This window comes from Cupressus sempervirens, chromosome 5 (genome assembly GCF_028749045.1).
Source record: "Cupressus sempervirens isolate cs-2001-9-10 chromosome 5, ASM2874904v1, whole genome shotgun sequence".
In the NCBI taxonomy this organism is placed as follows: domain Eukaryota; kingdom Viridiplantae; phylum Streptophyta; class Pinopsida; order Cupressales; family Cupressaceae; genus Cupressus; species Cupressus sempervirens.
Window position 1 is genome coordinate 712,411 of NC_143122.1, and position 21,700 is coordinate 734,110.

Consider the following 21,700-nt stretch of genomic DNA (forward strand, 5'->3'; position numbering starts at 1 on the left):
TCATTAGAACCCCTATGACCAAAAAATATGTTAAAGTGAGCATCTCCTCTAATGGGTATGATGAGGAAGATGAGGAAATGGATAGCAATAATGAAGAGGTGGGAATTAGCAAGAAACGTCAACCTTCAAGGAAAAAAAAGAATATGAAACATGGAGGAGGAGTCAAGATGCTTTTAGACTTATCTATAAATCTCATCCAGGATCACTATAGGGATGTCTCCCCTAGTGAGGAGGATAGTTAGGGCATCAATGTTATCCTATCCTTACAGGCTAAGGCTCTTGTTGATGTTTCCCATACTTCCCCTCCAGTGAATTCTACTCTGACTATTGACATAAAGATTGTTTGGAAGAATATTGATAAGAATTATGTGAGGCTAGGAATTACTAGACAAAACTTTGATCTTATGGTAGGTTAGGTGGAGCTAGGTAAAATTGATCTCAGGGAACTTATTGATCCCTCTATGTTGATCCTAAATAATTCTAGTAAAGAGGAGAAGATGGGTATGTTGAACAATGCCATAAATAGTATGATGGACAATTTTAGATCCATCAAGTGGTTGTTCCACTAGATTAGTGATTTGAATAAGGTGATAGAGTTAGATAATAAGGTGATTGGTTTAGAGGACACTTTAAGAATAATAGATAACTAGAGCTATAAAATCCTAAAGGCATCTAATGAGCACATAAAAATTTGTATTAGCAAATTGGAGAACTCACCAGGGGACAAGGCTATCATTAAAGTTCCTCATGATCAAGGGGGTGTTGTTGATAGTAAGGATGGACCTGGTAAAAGGACCAGTGCCAATACTAGAAAGATGGCTACAATTGCTTCTACTAAAGTTGGTCAAATCAAAGAAGTTGTGGAATGATGGACTAGTTAGAGCTCTAGGTTGTGGATCTCCTCAAGAAAATTGGATAATTTCCCTTTTGGTGTTCTGGTGCTAGTTGTTTTGCTTTTGTGTTTTGTTGTTGTTGGATGACTTTTGTTCATTGGTTGGTCCTATCTTTTTCTTTGAGTCTTGTTTTGTTATGTGGGCTTAATGGTTTAATCTTCTAAATTCCCTTGTTTAGGGTTTCTAGGACCCTTCAAAATCTATTTCTTAATAAAAAAAAATTCATTGGATTTTTTATAGAATGTCTCAATATTATTGACCTTTTGTTACATATTTGTATGATTTGAAGGTTAAATAGACATGTGTGATAGGCAATAATTGCCATTTTGAATATTATTTTTTTACAATCCACAATAGTTCTTGTTATTGCTTATGGCCTTTATTGTATTTTTTTGTTAACATCAATGTTTTAGATCACACTCTATTATCCAACATCATGAAATAGATAGCTCATGGAGTAGGAAAAATGATGATGGGACACAAAGTGTGATCCAAAACATTGATGTAAACAAAAAGACACAATTAAAACCAGAAACAATAACAAGGAATAGTCATATTAGAAAAATGACATGTAGGAATTAAAGATATATGCAACCAATTAAGATTGAGAATTTTAATGATTATTCAACTTATGGTTATGTTTGAGATAGTCACCTAACACCCATAAATCTAAGATGGTAATAGTAATAATGGAAGATTGAGGTATAACATTTGCCATAAATATAAGTATTAATAGTCATACATTTATAAAATTTAAAACATAAGATTCATTTAACAATATTTGAATTCAGTGCTGCAAGTTCTTGCATGAATTTGGTCCATGACATCTTTTGTAGCTTTATTCCACAATTAGTTATCTGTAAAAAATTGATCCAAATCCACAATCTATTATGAGTTACCTTGAATAAGGAATATGTGTATAGAAGTAAACATTTTGGAATTTGATTGAAATATAAGCATCTTGAAATGATTATGTTTTATTTTTATAGGTAATAGGCGAAAGTCTAGATTAATTTAAGCCGATAGGCTTATATGTGGGAACTTTGTTCCCAGTTTTTGCAATTTTTGGCCTGCAAATTGTCAGCCTCACTAGAAGTTTTTTACAATTTCATCCAAAGTGAGATACCCACTCAAAAAACACTTCTATTATCGCCCTTTTATTTCTTTTCTTTAACTTTCCCTCTTGCATAGCATAGGCATTGTTTTTTCCTTTTTCTACTACTGTTTGGGGCTTTGATTTTGTTTTTTCCTTTTGCAACAGTTGTTTGAGGCTTTTTAATTTCATTTCCCAAATTTTATATAGCAGTGGTAATGGCAATAGTTTGAAGGATTTCTAGCTATAGTTTGAAGGATTTCAAACTATGTTGTTCTTACTTACTCTCTCTAGTAAGTTTTTCTCCATTATACATATGAATGCTATTAAAGATTTTTATTTCTGAATTCTTCGTCACTGAGATTTAAGAATTTATTTACACCAAACTTGTAACCTTTCCCAAATTTGTTTTCATATTTATTGTTGTAATGCAATTTCTCCTTCAAAGTTTGAATTACATTGCTTCTCTAGGCAATCTTTGTAAAATTTACCATGCTCACCTACTTGAATGATCTTTTTGACTTACACCTAGGGCATCTATTTCAGGCAACTTGGGGAGCTCCATTTCATTCAAGAAAGGCTATGAATTTTGTCTAATGACATTGTTAAAAGGAGAATTTCAAGTGTTTTCTCTGGTTGTGTTTTTCCTTCTCTTTGTTTATGGTTTGTGTTACTTAGAACTTGAAATATCATAAACTTCAATTTAATAATCATCGGCTATACTAATACACAAAGTTTCTCTTTTGTAGGCATATGCACTTTCTGTATACTATGTAGTTGTTGCATTTTTTTATATAGTTGGAAATACAAGATATAATTGATATTTTAATTTATCACAATGTAGAGGTTGTAAATGGATTGCATTAGATTGAATTAGTGTAAGATTCACAAATCTTATAATTATTATTTTTAATCATTATGTATCAAGATTAATAGGTTGTAAAAAAATAGAACTAGAGATAATATTTAATATGGGAAGAAAATTGTGGTAAAGAATAATATTAAAAATTACTATTCATAGTTCCAATCTTCTTTAAAAATACACATTTATATGATTAATTTATTTTTTTCATAATTTAAATTTTAAAAGAGCAGATATTTTTAGAATGAAAACAAGTATAGAAAGTGATTTTTTTAATTAAAAAAACTCATAATTTAAATTCAAAAAGAGCAGACATATTTAGAATAAAAGTAAGTAATCATTTATTAGTATTTGTTCGTAGGCTAAGTACTATTGTATCAATTTTTGAATCCTGTCTGTTAACTAGTTATTAAATATAATGTCTCCAACCAATGTCTACCAATTAAAATTACATCTCTTTTTATGTGCAATAATTTAATTTTTTGTTATAGTATACATGCACTTTTTTTAAGTTAAAAATTTATGATTATTTAATTAGCTATGACACTCTGATGGACAATATTTGATGGACTCTATTTTATTAGGGGTGAAAGACATGCCTTCAAGCACCAAGTAGTTTAGATTTAAAATCATAATATTTCGTTTCATTAAAAATTTAATTTTAAAAATAGAATATTTAAGAAAAATATTATATTCAAATAGAATATAATTAAATAATATTATAAGATATTGTAACTTATTTTAAAATATTAAAATAATTTTATAGTTTATATTTAAATATATAAATTTAATTAAAAAATTATATCAATAATTTATTTTTATTATAATGCGACAAGTACTTAGCCACTACGTGAGAATTGTTTGTTATGTAGTAACTTTATTTTGAAAAATAAATAAATTTCTAAAACTATTTAAAAGTATAGAAAGATTTTATTAAATAAGATATTGTAACTTAATTTTAAAATTTTAAAATAAATTATAGAGTTTATATTTAAATATTAAATTTAATTAAAAAATTATATCAATAATTTATATTTATTATAATGTGACAAGTAATTAGCCACTATGTCACACTTGTTTATTATGTAGTAACTTCATTTTGAAAAATAAATAAATTTCTAAAACTACTTAAAAGTACATAAAGTTTCTATTAAAATCTACATCGTATTTAAAAACTAACTCAATTTTGGAAAAACAAAATCTAAAATATATTTAAAAGTAAAGAAAGTTTCTATTAAATTCTTGTTGGTAAATAGATTTGTCACAGTAGAATTGCCCAACGGAATGTGTGGCAAACCATTCACAACATTTGGATAGGCCCTTGGTATGCGGCCTTCCTCTGCATTTTGAGGGGCAACTCCCTTGTATGATATAATTTTTAAAAGGTTTTTCGATTAAAGAATCTAAAACTTCAAAGTTCAAGAGAAAGTCGTGGAAGACGAATGCACCACACACCCTCACAACCTTCTGTGGTTAACAAGATCGATAACAGAGGTGCTCAAGAACTACGCTTGAAAGCAACCTGTATTATTAAGCACATTCATTATCATCCGTAAACACTCGCATAGCACCATGAGAATGTCCACTACAATGTATAACAATTTGGATTTTAAAATAAGAAACCCAAAGCAGATCTCATTTCATTTCCTTGCACCAAGAAAAGCAATAGAGATTTTTCAATTTAGAGATAAAAAGTGTACATACTTTCCAAAATTTATCCCTAGATCAAAATTTCAGCATAGTGTCCCCTTATTTTTCCAACCAAAAAATCTATTACAAAGCATAAAGGCATCCTTATATAGATATAGAGGTTAATAACTACCCCTCTGTGGTTAGTAACTACCTCCCAAATACATGATTTGAGTGAGGTTAATTAACCTCAATAAAATTAACCCAGCGTGACCTAAAACTTGGACCTTAGATCAAATATCTTCCACCTCACATTGTACTCCTTATTTACTTTTCAAAGTGACAAACTGACTATTCTATCAAAAAGATCTGCCAACATTACATTTGATTGGAGATGACCATGTTTCCATTCACAAGAAAGAAGGATGCGAATCTGAATGGATTACTTAAAGTTGGAGGTAAACTCTGTAAAGCTCCTCGAGTTATGGGTCAAGAACGAGCATTTCATTTGGTTGAGCATTTTGTTAACACTCTACATGCCTTGTCCATGTTCTCCACTTTTCTATTTAGGCATTACATCGAACAAGTCAAGCGTAGTCTCATGTATGCTTACATCCTCCATAACATGTCCATGAATTTTAAAATGAAGCATTAAAATTCTCTTCCATTGAAGGCAGTCAACCATTTTGAAGGTTCTCTTATTCTCTAGAATTTTTACATAGTCCGAAGAAACAAGAAGTATATTTTCTACCTACAAATAGAGTCGTTGATAACCAATATTTTAAAATAGAGTTGCCAACCTTCATTCCAGGGAAGGTACCTTTAATCAACCATGTTGTTAATTATTGTTCACTTGGTTTTGGATGTGACCAAGGTTTTTCCTATTTCTTCTTGGAATGACCACTATCCTTTCAACAACCACAATGTTCTGACCAATAGAGGCTCTTCACAAGATTTCTCTGAACTCTTCTTCTTCTTCAAGAACTTGATTTACTTGATGATATTGATGTGCACTTCATCTACACCTCTAGGCTAGAGTGCTCAAGTCTGAAATAATATCCTCATGGGTGTCTTGGAAGCCAAGGTTTGGTTGGAGAACTAGACAAATGTTCTCATCTGGTAGCACCATTGTGCTTCATTACAGGCAACTTTCAATCTTTCTTGTTCAGTCATCCCCAGCGGAGTCACCAAAAATCTGTTGGTAAACAGATTTGTCATAGTAGAATTGCCCAACGGAATGTGTGGCAAACCATTCACAACAGTTGGAACACCGCATACCAAGGGCCTATCCAACTGTTGTGAATGGTTTGCCACACATTTCGTTGGGCAATTCTACTGTGACAAATCTGTTTACCAACAATTCTACATTATACTTAAAAACTATTTACTAGTCAATATTTTTTTAATAAAATAAAATATATTTCAAAAACATGTTTAAAAGTATACAAATATTAAAATCTACATTATACTTTAAAACTATTCATGAGTCGATTTTTTAAATTAAAATATTTAGAATACAAAATATTTAAATATGTTAAAAAATAGAAATATTTTACTATGTAGGAAAGTTTAGAAAGTTTATATTAAAATCTAGATTATGACTTTTTTTCAAAGCTTGAAAATAGTTTTATAAAATTATTAATGTTTCTATTTTCTATATAACAATTTTATTTTTTAAAGATGTAAATAATATATAGAAAAAATCCAATAAAATGAATAATTAAAGTAACAAAAAACTAAACCATTAAAGTAAAATTAAAGTAACAAAAAACTAAACCATTAATTATTCTCATGGGTCTTGGTAACATTGGCTACAACACAATGAAGAACTAGAAAAGTGCAAAGGAAATATTGTGATGAGCCAAAATTTCATTAAGGTTGTATTTGAGGGAGTTCAATTTTTATATATGATGTGTGGATGTAAATATCAAGATGTTTTGATAAAGCTCCTATCTTTCGAATAAGGTTTGGCAGAGATAAATAGGGTCCAAAATATATGAATTGATACAATTCATCAGATTTTGCAAACAAGATCTTGTATGATCTTGTATGATCTTGTATGCAAACTACAAGAAAAATCCAATAAATTTTGAAATTGCAACCCTTAAGGCAGGTCTAACAAGTTGGTAGACCTGCACTCTATTTTCTTGCTTGAGATTTTGTATGGCAGGTGTGAGCAAGATTTCTCAACTGCTCAAATGCAGACATGCTTTCGACATCAAATCCTCCTGAAAACTACAAGAAAAATCCAATAAATATAAATAATCTTATTGTCAAATTATAGCAGGGAGGATTTGTAGGCGGAGATCCTTCTTTGGAAGGGGACTTGGATAATGGTGTGCCAATATTAATTGTTGTTGCAAGCATAAAGAATTTGTAGTAATGTCTACATATTAACGGGATCAATTGCTTGTTGTGAAGTATATAAAACATCTATATTGCTTTCATTGATGGATCAATTGAATGTGTAAATCTAGGAAATTCACCATAAGAAATAATCTGAAGCTTAGAAATTATTTTAATAAGGATTGACACATATTTGCCTCTGTGCGCACAGCTATATGCAGGCTGACCTCCATTAAGTTTGCCATCACTGTGGTCAAGTTACATCAGCTCTGTTAATCTCAGGTGGATGTTTAATTATCAATATGTGATGTGGCACTAACTGTTGGAAACAACCATGAAATATTATCACTGAATTACTAGTTGTAGAAGGAGGTGCAACAACATTTATGTTCTAAGGAATTTCGAACAAAGTTGTTATGCATTCAAGACCTTGTAATGGAGACTATTCTGATTTTTGTGTGACTCAAAGACCATTCTTCCTTACTTTGGGACTTCACCAGTTTATCTTGACCTTGCACAATACTTTGAGTAAAAAAGCTGCACTATATTCCTGAAGTTGTTTCATAGCTTTGAAGCCTATTTGATTGCCATGCTTTGGTTGAGTTGTAAAAAATCCAATAAAATGAATAATTAAAGTAACAAAAATTGAATCATGTAGAACATTAGAACAAATAAACCATTTGTGTAGGGGATGCTATTAAGGTTATTTGAGAAACCTTACACTGGCTTGCTCGTCCAAGGTGTCTTGCACAAACAAATATATTCCAGCTCAGCATCCACATTCCTTTTCCGAGCCTTATAAAAATCTGCATATTCCTCCTATTTTGTAGCTATCATTCCTTTGCATGGAAAGGGAAAATGAGCCCATAGTTTCCACGTGGAATGAAGTGCCAGAATCCATTGTTCTGATTTGATTTTCTTCCCCAGCCCAACCCACCACCCTCCTCCTTCTATTTTCGCATGTTTCACAAAGGGAAACACCCTAAAACCTTGCTTCCACCCCCAAAAAGCAGGGAAAGAAATGCCCATTAAAGCGCGGTTTTGAGTATCTCTATTTTGAATTGTATTCATAGCAGAAACAATGGCGAGGTCAAGGAAGCGCAGTAGGGATGAATTCACAGCAGACAAAATGGAAGCAGTGGATGCTCTGCTGAGACTTTCTTATTCGGATTGTTTTTTCGCTCAGTGGGCAGTGAAAAGGAAGCGATCTTCTACCGCTAGGGATGACATTATTCACACCCGCACTACCAGAAATCACTTGACAAAACCTGGCTTATGGGCAGCTGGGCTTCCATCGTTTTCAAAGGTAAGTGGGTTTTTATGTTTTACTGGTTTCTGCAATTGGGTTATCGGATGTCTTTTTTTTTAATGATGATGATGGGTTGTGGCCCTTGTGGGTGATTTGTTGTCTAAATTGCATGTATGTAGTCTTATTCAAAAGTTTTTGAACCAGATATATGTAATCTTTAGGATGTTGGGTTATAAATTTTCCAGAGTTGTCGAGTTCATGCGTTTGCCATTTCTCTTAGATTTTTTAATAGAGTTTAAGATTTTTGTTGGGTTTGAGTAGGGTTTGTGTTTTCTCTTAATTTTTTGAACAGAGTTTGAGATTTTGGTTTGAAATTCTATAGATATGGGTGTTAAATGTGCTTTCTCTCAACATTTAGGATTGACTTTGAGATTTTTCTTCCAATTTTTTTGAATTCGTTTGAAATACTGCAAGATATGAATGTAAAAAAATTATCTGGATAAAGGATGCCTAAGAAAAAGGTTGGTATCTATATATCAACTTTTGAGTGAGAAAGTACATATTTCTTCAAAAAAAAAATTGTTTTTTTTTTTGCATGGGACTTGTACTTTCCTCTTTCTGATTCAACCCTCTAGTTGGAAAGGAAAGAGATATTCCAGATGATTAAGATAAAGGTTTGATGCATGCAGACCAATAAGGAATTGAAAGAAATGTTGAACGATCTCTTTTCTGAAAATGATAGATTGAAAAAGGTTGACTTGTTTATCATTTGTTTTCACTTTTATTTTAAATTTTAAATAATGCACCATCGCTCAATATGTTTAAAGAAGTGTTTTTATTACTTTCGATAAAAGGAAATGTCTCTCATGTGTATTATATATTGGAATAGAAGAAAGAGCAAATGATGAAAAACTATTTGGAGCTACAAGAGTTGAACCATCATTTAAAATCAAAGGTATTTGACTAACATTTTTGGTGATTTTGTTATTTTCAAAGAGCTGAGGAAAAAGGAATTATATTTTAATTGAAAGGTGATTGCATTTGGTATTTGCAGATGGCAGGACACCTTGATCGAATTCAAGAGAAAATGATGCTCTCTACTCCCTAGCCAACACCATCTGGTAGGGTTTCAAGTCATGGTACAAAATTTTTTTGTTTCACTTGATGATTGATTTAACCATTTTTCTTGGTGCATTGGGTTTAAGAACTTTGCATGGTGAACCTTTGCAAGTTAGAGTATCTGTCTATACTCTATCCACATGATAGTGAACTTTGAGGTCTAAAATGGGGACTTTTCATGACTGTCAAGGATTCCTCCTATTTTGCAGGCTCGTCGAATTTGAATGCTCCTACTGATACACTATGTTGGATAGTTTCAAATGGTTCCCATGAAAAAATGCTTCTTTCAAGGTACAAAGTTGAAGTTGAAGCAAGTTGGCAGCAAGGAGATGATAAATAGAGCTTGCACGAATCGAATACAACCAAATGCACAAAGTTTGATCAAGCAAGTTAAGCAAGGGCTAGTGTATACTGCATCAAAGTTTAGGATTTCAAATTTGGTGTCTACAAAACATTTCAGAACTCTATTATTGGAATCTATGACTACAAGTGGGTTAATCAATCACAGGTTAGTTTATTGAAAATGTTTTGACATAATTTGGCTTAATAGAGGTTGATAAGTAGGAGATAGAGGTTAATAAAGGTTGATAAGTAGGTTAATAGAGATTAATAGAGGTTCTTTTGGTTTTCTGCATGCCCTTCCAAATAATTAAGGATAAAAAGTATTTATGCAACCCAAGGGGCTGCATTAGAAATCTTCTTGATGGATCGATTAACCACTATTTAATTGAGAGTGATGCAGTTCTCAAAGAATCTGAAAAATAGGCAATTGATTCATATTGAAACGATTGCTTCATTGCTTATGTCTTTTCAGGTCTATTATATGTACTATTGATTTCTGAGCAAGTTTTCAATGCTTTCAAAAGGGCAGCCGAATCTAATTGATGCCTCTTTACTGTAATAAATTACTAAAATGAGTAAATAGTTCATAATAGCTTTAGGATTATAGAAATCATAGGGACTTTTGATTGATACGAATTTTTTCTTCAGCATTTCCATTTATACATCTACATATTTTATGTACACACTTTTACCTACTAATATATAGGTTTTTGATGATTGCAGACACAAAAGGAATTGGACAAAATGGTGAACATTGGCTTTTAGAAAAGAGTAGATTGGAAAAGGTTTGAATTTTTTATCACTTGTTTACACTTTATTTTAATTTTGAAATAATGTTGGTCTCTTGATGCATTCAAACAAGTGTCTTTCATTAGTTTTGATCAAAGAAAATGTTTCTCATGAGTATTATGCTTTGTATCAGGAGGAACAGCAACTAATAAAAAAAATTCAAGAGCTACGAAAGTGGAACCATCATTTAAAATCAAGGTATATGACTGTCATTTCAACAGCAGGTGAGGAAAAAATGAAAACTCTCTAGGAGGCTCAACTCAATCATCAGTAATTGAAAGCTGTGGTGGATGTGAAAAAGGACCCGAAGTAACAAAAAGCTATGGTGGATGTGAAAAAGGACCTAAAATAATGCTCCAAAGCAAAAACTAGAGCTTTGCAATAGCTAAGAAGGAATTAAAAACAGAGTAATATATTGCAGTGTGTTTTGAGTAATATTTATGATAAAAACTGCAAGTGTGTTGTGAGATTGGCTTCTGAGTAAGATTTTTGACTTAAAGTTTAGAACCATCATTATTTTTCAGAGCATGTTTAATTTCAACTTTTGCTATGTTATTCCAATTGATTTATCATATCTTAACTTATTTATTATTGGATTTCAGATTAATTTGTGAGAGCTCAAAGTATTTGTAGAGGGTGCTTATTTCCTTGAGAATGGTTTCCCAGAAAGTGAAGATAGGAAAATGATGTTCTATGCATGCCAAAATCAGAGCCTTCAATATTGACATCATTCAGTGTTGAAATAGTGTAACAAAATTGCAAAACAACCATTTGAACTGAATGTTTTTGGGAACTCAACTCTCTTTCTCTGCAATAGCGTAAGGGAAGACCAAACTTTTGATTGCCATTACTATCAAGCAAACAAACTATCAATCCAGCCTACAATTTGGATTGATCCAAGTCCTTCACCAGAGGAGCAACAAGGGAAGGTCTGACCAAGGCACCCAATTTCCTCGATAAGCCATCAAAAAAACTCGAATCCTTATCATCCTGTGTAATGATTTTCAACTTTTGTTCTACCAACACCTTGGCAGCAGGGGAATTAGGGTTGAATGCAACTCTTCTCAACTCGCTTTTTAGCTCTGCAACCGTTGTGATAGGCATGTTCAAACTGCAGTGCAAGGTCCCTTCCTACTTCTCCAGCATAATTGCAAAGCAGAGCAAAGCTACCACAAGGCCTTACCAGCTTCAGACTTGACGGAAGCTTTAATGGTGGGATCCTTCAATTTTATTTGTAACTCATTTGTATGTGAAAGATTTTGTTTTATAATCATAACTAACTCAAACTCAGCATCCGTCAAACCTTTTGGCTGAATAAAACTAATAATAGGGTGAAATTATGGTAGCACTTGTACTTTTGAAATGTGCAAGGATTAAGACAGTAATCTCGTATTTTTATATGAATTTCTTGAATAGTTATTACATTATTTTTTTAATTATAATTGAGAGTGCAAGTGTTATGTTGATAGTTTTATATATATTAAATGATTTCATTGTATTATTTTGAAAGCATTGATCATAATTTTTATTTTCTCGTTCGTCATAATCTTCTTTCCTCCTTTCTATATAATTTGTCAAATTTTAGTAATGATTTGAAGAGAACATGGGTTAGATATGAAATGAATTTGTTTCTATGAAAAATATAGTAGGGCCATTTTTATTAGTTTGGTTAGAAAATTTGACACTAAACACTTGATAGTGATAGAGGAAATCATGTTTTCCACGAGGATAAGCTTTGAATAGATGATTTTTTGTTGCCATTTATGGCTAAGACAACAATGAATTTTTCCTTTAACTTCTCTTAGTCTATATCATATTTCCACTATTTCTCTTTGATCTTATTTACTATTCATCTATCCATCTATCACCCTATATATCTTTATTATTTTACTTCTTCACCTCCATTCCATGCCTCCTAGTTTGACATATCCCTCTACCTCACTTTATTTATCCATGTGCCTCTTTGTCTCCCTAGACTTGTATATATTTATTCGCTATCTCTATCTCTATTTATTCATAATTCTTGTATCCCACTGTCTCTATCTCATTATTTGTTTGTCCATTGTGACTTTTCTATAAATATTTTCATGGATGAAAATAGGAGAAAATAGGAGAAATTATTAAAATAATGCAAAATCTTAAACAATCCAAATGTGAATGCATCAAAATAAATATATCCAGTTCACCTGTATGAAAATCATATGGATGGAATGAGTACTAATTGTTCCATTTGTTCTCATTAGAGATCAGATCTTGTGAACCACTACTCATAAAATTTTGGTCAATAATTTTGAATCAACGAAATTACATAGGTGAATCCTAATAGCAATATCACAATTTAACTTCTTGTAGGAAAAATCACCAACAAGTATCAACTAAATAAGATGTTGAGGATTTAATATTAATAAAGACTAATGGGAAACATTAATTTTTAGATTTGTTTTCTTTTATCTTTTTTATTCAATGAATGTAATACTAATTATTAAAATATGTTTTTTATTTCAATAAATGGAATTTTTTTTTTATAAGAATGTCCATTTTTTGAAATAAAATGAAATAGATGTCACTATTGAAATATTTGTGCAAGAGAGAATTATGGGACATTTGGCCATGTTTTCTAATAGCCTATTTAATTTTCTACTATCCTTCCCCTTTCATCTCTTTTTTTTCTCATCCTTCTTCTTTTGTTTCTTCTCTTTCTTCATTTCCCCCTTCACATTTTTGTTGTCTCCTTTTCCTTCTTTTTTTCTTCTCCTTCTCCTATTCCTCCTCCACATTGTTCCTCTTCTTCCAATCCTCATTCTTCATCCCTTTTTCCCCCTCCTTTTCCATTTTCCTTCCTTCTCCTTCATCTTCTTTTTTTTTTTTTGTATTCTATTTCAAATTCTCCTCCTCCTCCTTCTCCTTCTCCTTCCCCTTCCTCTCCTTCTCCTCATCCTTTTCTTCATGGTGTCCTTCTCCTTTAGCAGTTGAACAACTAATATGATATGTCCTTTATATCCTCTTTTTTGTAGGAAAATTCCCCAACATTTAAGAAAATTATTAAAGATAAATATAATATAATCTTACATAGTATGCCACTTAGAATCCTATATACAAGTCAAAAATAAATCATTTTATTTAAGAACTACATAAATTAATTAATTAATTAATAAAAGAATGTTATAAATTGACTTTACCTTTGTAAAATTAAACTTATTTAGAATTTTTTATAAGATCCATACTTGATAATTTCCATATAGTCAAAAAAAAATTTAAAATGAGCAATTTTAAAATCTATTAAAACTTGTATTTTAAAAATATTATTGTAGGCACCTAAATCTGATTACACAAATAGGTAATCATATTTAGTCATCTCCTAGGATATTACTGATTAAATATTTATTATTTATTAATGCATCATCATCCCCTAGTTAATTAATTAATTAAATTAACTATAGTCCAATTGATAAAATCAAATAATAACCCAAAATCAATTTATCAATTAAATCCCTATTCCTCTATTAAATTTAAATAAATCCTTAAATATATTTAATTTAATTCCACATCCCCCATTTTATTAAATAAATCATTCCTAACCCCTAAAACATCCCTAAACCCTACCTTTACCCCTAATCTAACCCATCCACCCATACTAACCTCACTTAGCCGCCTAACTAACTCATCCCATCAAAGCTAAACCACTTTCCCCCTAACCCCCAATCTAAACTAAGTCTAATCCTTCACCTCAACATGTGCACAAATTTAAGCAAGGGTTAAGACTTGCTAACCCAAGTTAAAGTTGACAAGACTCCCTTATCCTCTTCTATCCCTATCCAAGAGCATTAATGGCTCTTACATGTCATTAATACCTCTTACATCTCTCTTAATGCCTCTTACATCCCTCTTACAAACTCCTCCCTCATTACTCCCTTTGACCAACCATTATACCAACCCCTCACACTCATCTTCCTTGTGACAAGTGTCACTCCCCTATTGGCTCCAAATAAGCATAATCCATGTGCTCCCCTTTCAAAGCACCCTAACCCTCCCTCACCTTTTTTTCCATCAAAGCATCCTAACCCTCCATCTCTCTACCACTTAGCTTATAAATGAAACCCTCTCCCTCTACAAATATCATCCACTTTCATGCAAACTTATAATGCCCCACTGAGCACTAAATCATACCTATTTTTACACCATAGCCATGCTAAAATCCACCTTCACTGTCATTTTTGAATCCTCCATCCACTCCCATGCTTGAAAAACACTCATCCATTGGAAGCTTGAGCACACCGTGAGCATACATCCCCTATCCATTAGGGACATATTTACATAATTGTAGGTTATACCCAAGGACCTTACCATTCTTGGTTTGCCTTCCTTCTGGGGATAACCTCATCCTATCACAAGTGTTAACTATTTAGTTTTGTATATTCTTTTTTTATTAGTTAGTGTTCTTTTTATTACACTACTAAATTAGGTGATACATTTTGGCATGCCTGATGGGACCCCACTATGGGTCATTCATTCATCCATTTCAATCCATTTCAATCAATTTTTCTTACATACAAATGATCTAACATTTGTTGTTGTTTGAGTGTGTTGCATGGTGTTCTAGTTGTCTGTGTAGGTTGAAGGACACATTTGAGAAGAAGACATATCCTCATATACTGAAAAACCAAAAATTTCTAGAAAAACCTATGACTATCATTTTTTTATGTGTAGTGTCATCTACACAAATGCACCATCATTTTTGCTATTCCATCATCTTCGAACTATCATCTCCACATTTTGGTATCTTCAAACCATCCTATGTGCTATTTCATCATCTTTGAACTGTTGTCTCCATGTTCTGGCATCTGGGCCTATCAATTGTCATCTCCAACTTTTTTTTGTCGTCTCCACCTAAAAAATGGCATCTTCGTTGTGGGTTGTTGTGTCTGGCATCTATACTATCATTTCCACTTAACTATCGTCTCTACAGGTTTCACAGTGACCTTTGTTTTGGTGTTTGCATTTTTTTGGCATCTATGAGTTTTGTTGTCTCTATTGTTCTATCTTCTCTATGATTTGGTAAATACTTGCACTTTTTTTTATGAATTTGAGTTTTGGCATCTACGCTAGTAAAATGTCATTTGCATTTTTTTTTTTATAAAAAAAAAGTATAAGTCAAATTTTGACTTTTGGTGGTTCCATGAAGTAGAGATTTTTCTAAGCATTTTTACACCTATAAAAAAAATTTAAAAAGTTAATTTTTTTCTCCCATAGTTAAGCTTTCATTTTGGAGACTTTTTGGGTGACTAATCAACTTGATTTTTTTTAGCATTGCAGCTTGGAGCATCTTGATAGCCTAACTAACCATGTTGTTATTTGTAGGTTTTTCTTAGAACAAACTTGAATGTTTAAAAAATTGTCTTTGCATGCATGTTGCTAAATTCAATCTCTAATACCATGGACTAAAATCTAACATTTTCATTGGAATGCATGATAAACACACTCTTGAATGCCTTAAGGGATTCAAAATGTTGCATTGGAATGCATGATCAAACACACTCTAAATGTTAAAAGTGAAAACAATGAATATGATAAACATTTGATTTTGGGTATGAAGGAACATTGAAAACTAACACACTTCAACTTTGGTGCTTAAAATGAAATTCATTCAATCTTGAATTCTCTATAGATAAACTCAATCTTATTCCTTCCTTTTCAAAGCTTTCATGATCGATTTTCTTTTGTTGACTTGGTTTACTTTTGTTGACCATCACTATGAAGTTGGAAATGAACAAATTGAATGCTAAGATCATGTGTTTCTTGAAAAAATAGTTTTTTAGGATACACTAAAGTGTTCGAATAGAAATGAATCAATTGCCTTGTGTGTTTTGAGACTGTTCCTTTTAGCACATCTTGGTCTTCTCTATTTTTTGAAACTTAAGATCTTAAAGTACACGATGCATGTATCGAAAGTTGTTAGCAAGATTGTCTGCAACAACCTAGGAGTGCTTCTAGCGAGTTCATCCACCTCTAGGAAGCATGTCCCCTTGGTGAGAAACTCAAATTGGTAAAAATTTGGCTGGTATATAAATGAGGGGAAAGGTAAACTTTCTCACTCTATCACCCAAGTTCAAGCGATTTGTTTCTGGGGGCAGCCTGAGGTGGGAAAACTTTTCCATAATTTCAACATGTCTAGAATAGATTCTTAAATGGATCACATATGTAACAATTATTTGGTGGGACTCCACAGACCTATTTACAACCCTATTTTGGTCATTCTTGATTCTATCCATGGTATGTTCATTCACAATGTAAGAGAAACATCATCCCTCAAGATTACTCACCATTGTGCTCCCCTGGTAGAGGCATAAGGTCACTTGAGTTTCATCTTCAAGGGTCGTTGTTCCCACAGAAGGGTAACTTCTATTTGCCATGCCTCAGATTCTTTGATGTGTATCATTTTTTGATTGACTCTTGAATCGACTCGCCTCTTCGATTAGAGGGACATATTGTACTAGCATCAGGAGACATCAAGTTGTGGGCTATTGAATTGCATGTTTCACCCAAAATTTGACCTTAGGGATAAAGAGTGTGTTTGAAATGTCTTATTTGTGCTCAAGACCCATGAAAAACATTTGTAAAAACATACACAGTTTCTATGGTTACTATCAAATCCTTTTGCTAAAGAGATCACTTGTTTGTCTTTCTCAAAGTTGCTTTTTCCTTTGAGAAACTATTTGCTCATAATCCATCACATCAAAAAGATCCCATCCTTGTTGTTTCAAAAAATAGTTATTAGCAAGTCCATTTGCAACAACTTTTGTCTCATTGGTTCAACTTTACCTTTTTCATAACTATCCTTGTTATCTCAAAAATGACTACTAACCAAATCCAATTACAAACAAACCTTTTTCTCCTTAGTCTAAATTTGTCTCTTTTAAAAATATACCCTTGTTACCTATCCTACTTGACCAAAAACAACACTTTTTCCTTAAAAAAAATCCTCCTTACCTTTTTTCAAAAGGATTGGTAGCAAGTCTATTCACAACAAATCTCAAGCCTAGTTTTCCACACTTTACCACTTTATCATTTCTAGACACTTAGCTATTCCTCAACTAATTCATGTTTCCAACCCAAGGTTAAAAGGTAAACTTAGCATAGTCACTGCCTATAAAAACCCATAGTCACAATCAAATCTCTTAGAGTTATGTCATGTCAGGCCAAACTAGAACCAAGTTTAAAAAGGCTAGACTTCCACAAATACCAGTTTACAAGGAAATAGAAGTAGAACACCAGAAGTATACTCCCAACCCAAGGATCACCAAACAAGACCAAATTGTGAAAAATGGTGTAGACAATGCATTACAAACTGAGTGGGATTACAAAATTCAAAACCTAACTCTCCAATGAGGTGTTAACCATAGCCTAATTGATAACTCTAGTATTAATTATTCTGATTAGGTCCTTCTTTTTCCTCACACACTTGTGCACTTATCTTCTCATAGGTTTAGTCTTTTACATAGAGCCACCATCCCATTTAAGCATTTAATAGAATCATCTCCCCCCCTTTTTTCATCAACCTTAGGTTTTTAGGAATCCTCCAAATTAAGCATCATTAAGCCCTAGTATCCTCCATTATTTACTCCATATTTAAAAACATTTAGCATCACTTCATTAAGCATTGTTTCCCTAAAGAAATCTCCATCCATCTCACCATCATAGTTATCCTTAAACTAGGCATTGTTTAGAATAAACTATCATTTGTGTCCCACATCACCTTAAGAAAAAGGTTGGGCTACACACTTGATCCCCATTTATCTTCCAAAAGGTCATAAGGTTACCTTAGGGTTTGATATCACCATCACATTTTCAAGACCACACTTAATGGAAACACAATCTCCTTCACTTAGTACCATATCATTTAGACTTCCTAGATATCACTAGAAACATTTTCACACATCCTCCTTTGCATCTTAGGAAATCCCTCCACTCTAGTCATGTCTAGACAAATCATCTCTACACATACACTTATTATCATCCTTTTACATTCCATCCTTAGGAAATCATATTTTCATGCCACCTACCACATCTTTCGATAAGAATAAATGGAAAGCAAAGGACATGGATCCTAGTCTTAGTAGTAATACAGCTCAGGCTTAGCCATACCTTATAGTTTCCATGACACCACTAGATCCACCCCCACAAACTCCTGAAGAAACTAGCTCTTCAATAGATATTGATGCTTTCATGAACCAACCTAGACATGCAACAATTGTTACTGCCATCATAGATTGAAATAGGGAGACCATCATGGAAAACTTCTTAAGAGACAATGTTGGCACTTTTGATTTTGGATGACCACCACCACCCAACATTATAGATCCTGCACATCCTCTGTTTGAATGGAAACCACCATCCGCAAGGTCATCTATTCCTCATGATCTTTTCTTTTCACCAAATAGTAGGTACCAACCAACACAAGAAAAACCAACAGACCCCAATATCCCCTCAACCCAGGTCATTGCCCCTATTCCACAAAACACTCAGCCCATCCCCACTCAACCCCTAGTTCATACTACATCCCAACCAACCACAAGTGTATCATCTGCATATGCTTCCACCATCCCTATCCTTGCTTCACAATATACTCCCTTTCCACTTAGTAACATTGTATTTTTCCTTCCATCTCAAAACACATCCAATCCATTAACTAGTACCCTAAACATCCAACCTACATCCCAATACACTACAAGAATGCCTCCAGTAGGGTTGATCTCTTCATCTTCCATCCCACCCAACATCTTTATCAATCCATTTGTCACTAGCCAAAGTACTTTAGTGTCATTTCCTTTTGAAGCTTGGAGTTTTGGTAGGACATGTGGGTCTACTACTCGTATCCCTTCAACACTGCATCCATGCCTATATCTCAGTCACATTCATCCCTTCCTCCTCAAGTCTATTCATTACCACCCATTACCAACTACTTTTCCATGCCACCCTTAGGAAATAGACAAATCCCCCCTCCATCACAATACCTAGCTATAAAAACTCTTCCTCACATCAACTACTTGACACCTGTTAATACTCAGTTGCTTTATCAAGTAGAAGCACAACCTACATATATTGGGCAAGGTATACACTCCCAAAGCATGGCCCAAGTATTACCTACACTACCATCTTTTCAGCCACAATCATCACATCAATAGTATGCCTAGGGATCCCCATAGAATTATCTAATAGGGTAACAACCTCATACCTATGTTCCCCAACAAAAATCTACCTAGCAAATACAACAATATGCCCAAACTACATTCCAACAACCCATAACATCTATCCCAATCGTAGGGCAACCTATTTTTTAGCCACCACTATATGGTAGTCAAGGTTTCCCATATTAGTTTTCAACATCTACTACATATCCCACACTAGGGGCACTTACATCGGGGGCACCCATTACCCCACCTATAAACTCTAAATGGGAAGAGATGGAAAATGCTCTTAAAGCCCTCAAGGATGGCATAGACTCCAAAATTTTCAAATTTTCAAATTATTGCCCATATTTTTTTGAAAAAACCATCATGATGACACCTTTTCCTAAGCATTTTGAGATCCCCAAGTTTGATAAATTTAGAGGGAAAAGTGACTTAGTCACCCACATCAAGGAATTCTATATGCACTACCAAGAAGTGGCCTATAATGACGTGTTCCTCATGCAATTTTTTTTTAAAATCTTAGGAGGCCTACCCTTGAATGATTATGTCGTATACCTCAAGGTAGCATTAATACCTTTGCTCATTTTTTTGAAGCCATTATGGCTCAATATGCTACTCTGGTTGAGACTGGGTTATCTGTAGTGAACCTAGTACATACCAAGCAAAAGGAAGGAGAAAGCCTTGCAAAATACTTACAATGCTGGAAAACCCTCACAACTAGGATCTCATGCACCATCCTCGAATGTCACCTTGTGAAAATGTTCATTAACAATGCACATCCTAGTCTTTCCCATCATATGTTTATGAACTATTTACAAACATATAAAGACATTAAAGAAAAAGGGATGGGACTCAAGAAAGGGCTCATCAAGGATGGTGTAATCAAAATTTACATAGAAACTACCTAGGATTAAGGTCCAAGCAATGAAAAACCATGGTATTGGAATAAAAATAAGAACATAGTTATTGATGGTGTCACCAACACTCAACATGTTCATATCATCAGGGCAACAACCGAAATTCCCACCATGTTTTGTCAACAACAACCTTACTGTCAACAACCACCAATCTATTAGTAGTCGCCTATGTAGAACAATCAACATAATGTCCAAACACCTAGCCATCACAATCAAACTAATGCTATCAAACTTTTGATTGGACCTAAACCATGTGTTTAGAGTCAACCTCGTGTATACACCCTGTTGAGGAGCCCGTCAATGCAATCTTTGAAAAACTAGCCAAGGATAATCTTATTCAACATCCATAAACACAACCCTTGGAACCAAATTAGTCTAGGGCATCCTAGTATAAGGATAATGATTTTTACAAATTTCATCATGTCAAAGGACATACCACCCTCAAATGCATGCAACTCAAGGACTATGTCCAAGACCTTATTGATCAAAAAGAGATCACAGTGGGGGGCACCAGCCTCACCAAATGTAGGATTACTAAAATACAAAAATGTGTTTCCTCCTCACAACACAAACAATGGTAAAGAACCTACAAACACTTCTGTCAACAAACCCAACAATGCTAAAAAAAACAAGGAGATAATTGAGATACATCTCAAAACTACACCTCAGCATACTTAGACGATGGAAACCTTATCAAATGCATCTCACAAGTTGAGCCCTCTATCAAATTTATCAATATCAAAGGCCTAGACACCCAATGTGCAGTTACTACTCGATGAGCTTGAATCAATATAGTTGGTCCATCTGTATCTACACCATCAAGACCACCTTCGTCAAGATCACCCCCATTAGGACCGCAATATAATATCTTGGAACACCTTGGAAATATGCTAGCCCACATTTCCATTCTAGATCTCTTATGAAAAAGCCCACTTTATTAAGAGATCCTTTATAGTACTCTCCATGAGTCATGTGTCCCCACTAACATAAATGCCACTGAGTTCTACAACTTGGTCAACCACCTTTCCACATCATGTGCTCTATCCTTCAAAGCCTCTAACATCCTAGCAATTCAACTTGATCATATACTTTCACTTCACATCACTGTCATGGTTTCTAAATTTGCAGTCAAATGAGTCATGACAGATAATGGATCGGCTCTAAATCTATGTACTTTAAAATTCATCAAACAAGCAAGATGCAATGAGGAAAATATCCTTAATGAGGTCATTACCATAAAAGCATATGACAACTTTGAGTGCACCACTCAAGG